This window comes from Megalopta genalis, unplaced genomic scaffold (genome assembly GCF_051020955.1).
Source record: "Megalopta genalis isolate 19385.01 unplaced genomic scaffold, iyMegGena1_principal scaffold0055, whole genome shotgun sequence".
NCBI lineage: Eukaryota > Metazoa > Arthropoda > Insecta > Hymenoptera > Halictidae > Megalopta > Megalopta genalis.
In genome coordinates, this window is record NW_027476124.1 from 255,001 (window position 1) to 255,817 (window position 817).

The window sequence follows — 817 nt, forward strand, 5'->3', positions numbered from 1 at the left end:
AGCATACGGGCTGTGGCGTGTTCATGTACAGCATTGAATATGCTGTACTACTCCCTACCGGGGGACTGTTGTCACTTGTGGCTGCAGTCCCCCGCGTCACGTTGTGCGGTTTTTCTGGTCTGACCGGAATGCCGCATTTTCGTTGTCTGAGCGCGCCACGTAGCAACATGCCGCTGGATCTAGAAATCGGGATGCAACCAATCACCTGGGCAACCCAGGCCGCAAGGGGCAAACGTGCCCTAGCCACACTTGAGCCTCCACGAAAAAGGTACCGCTGGATAGCTCGTGTTCTCAAAACGCAGCGAACCGAACGAAGTGTGGTGGAGAGGAAGAGGCAGCCTCTCCGACTGCTGTCTCCCGCGTGTTTGCCGTGCGTGGCGACCCTTGTCGTCGGAAAAGAGGATCCTGGGATCTGAGGGGGCCCTCTCCTGCGGGTGAGACGTCCCCAACACGTACCTTTGGCCTCTGCTTCGGCTAGATGGGAGGCTGGACGAGAAAAGCAGCCCTGGTCCAGTCAATCGGCTTGGAACGACCATACGCTTCGGCGAGTGGGTTCTGACGGGCGAGGACGCGGGCTGGGTTGAGCAATCGGCCCAGTCAGCAGACTATGTCCGGTGCGTAGCCCTAACCCAGCCTGATGGCGGGTTCCAAAATGTGTGGGTCGGTGGTGGCCGGGGAGCGTACCGGATGAAGGCAAAGATCTAACTATGGGATCTAAATTGAAAGTACAAATTGAACGTTCGAAGTCGGCGGGTCCAGCTCCTACTCGGAGTGAAGCCGTCGCCACAGACGCGGAAGCTACAGCAGCAGCTGTTAG